Here is a 1,638-nt window from a genome sequence, read left to right as displayed (position 1 = left end):
AGTATTCAACTGATATAACCAACAACTGGAACGACAGATTAAATCCCGGACGGGCCCCCACTTTGTAACGTTAACCTATCTATCAGCCAAATAGAAGGAGAACGTCCCCGGATTCTTTTTTCGGGGTCATATGCAAATGCCTTACGGCCTAGGTGGATGAACACTTAACACAACGACCACTAGGGCTCGAATTTAATGTCTAGGGCAGCTAGTGATACTATTGTAATTAACACTCATCCAATCTACATACGACCTTTTAATCAGCGAACTCAGAAGTGGCAGAACACAAGGTTGAACTAAATAAAATATTTAATGTATAAAATATCAAAAACCCAACTTACACAATGTAGGAAAAAACACTATCACAGATTTCTACACTGTCTAAAGAACAGCTACAGGCCACACAACACTGCTGTAGTTTCTAGAATTACTTAGCGACAAGTAATATTAACTAGAAGATTAAATCAACTTAAAAAAGCAAGGCACACACAGGTCTTAAGTACTCTCACGTTCAAATGGTCAGAGTCTATAGCCGGACAATATGGACGGCTGCCTGACCAAGGTAAAACTGCCTCGTAGACTGCCAGGTCAAGAAAAACTGCCCCGTGTTGCGAGTGTGCAGTGCAATTAAAGACTTCTGTGACAGGGGAGGTTATCCTCAACTCATGTCGCCATTGGTTGGGATAATCATCTGATCAGAATCATTCAATCAGATTTTAATGGAAAATTTCTATGTCTCAAACACCTTAATAAGCCAGTGGAAAAACCCCAGGTGTTACACCATCATTCCATATAAGGAATTATACAATGTCAAAATAAAAATGACTCGACCTAAGTAGGTCACATTAGTTTTTACTACGCATGCGCGAAGATTTTTTTAGAGAAGGTCGGGGTGACCTGGCATGACTTCAAACTTTCAAGGTCAAGTTTTGAGCACGTGCAGGCTAGTCAAAAGTTAGGCTCGAGCGGCAGGTGAGTATCGATTTGTAGGTGAGTGATTTTATCTGTAGGTGAGTGATTTGATCGATCCATAACCTTTACTTGAGACAATTCAAATTGTGGTCAAACATAGTGTAAGTGGTACGAAGTGTTTAGGTTCCAGGTTCAAATACCCCCCCCCCCCCCCTCCTTCTCATATACACGTGTATCTTTGTGTCAAATACTAAAACAGCGTCAGTAAGACTTTGGCACATGAACTACAGAATATGGTCTGACTACAACACTGACGATTCGAGTGTCAACAGCGTTAACAGGGCCTGTGGCGCAACGGATAACGCGTCTGACTACGGATCAGAAGATTCCAGGTTCGAATCCTGGCAGGCTCGAATTTTTTTTTTGTTGGTGTGTTCTGATATTGAGCGGTGAGCAACATTGTAACATTTTTTTTGGAGTGTGTTCTAGAATGGTAAGGGTGTGGTTTTGGAAAAGTTTGGGGGTGTGGTCTTTGAAAAGTTTGGGGGTGTGGTTTAGGAAAAGTTTGGGGGTGTGGTCTTTGAAAAGTTTGGGGGTGTGGTCTTTGAAAAGTTTGGGGGTGTGGTCTTTGAAAAGTTTGGGGGTGTGGTCTTTGAAAAGTTTGGGGGTGTGGTCTTGGAAAGTTTGGGGGTGTGGTCTTGGAAAGTTTGGGGGTGTGGTCTTTGA

At 42.2% G+C, this 1,638-nt stretch overlaps 1 non-coding gene across 1 annotated transcript; it reads left to right on the top strand.

Annotated features, from left to right (window-relative positions):
* The first annotated feature begins 1,252 nt into the window (after positions 1 to 1,252).
* Positions 1,253 to 1,325, top strand: Trnar-acg (transfer RNA arginine (anticodon ACG)). Its single transcript has one exon. It is a non-coding gene; the product is annotated as a tRNA-Arg (tRNA).
* Positions 1,326 to 1,638: the final 313 nt, after the last annotated feature.

This window comes from Physella acuta, unplaced genomic scaffold (genome assembly GCF_028476545.2).
Source record: "Physella acuta isolate Inbredline_101_S28 unplaced genomic scaffold, ASM2847654v3 ptg001326l, whole genome shotgun sequence".
Lineage (NCBI taxonomy): Eukaryota > Metazoa > Mollusca > Gastropoda > Physidae > Physella > Physella acuta.
This window is presented reverse-complemented; position numbering and strand designations above follow the sequence as displayed.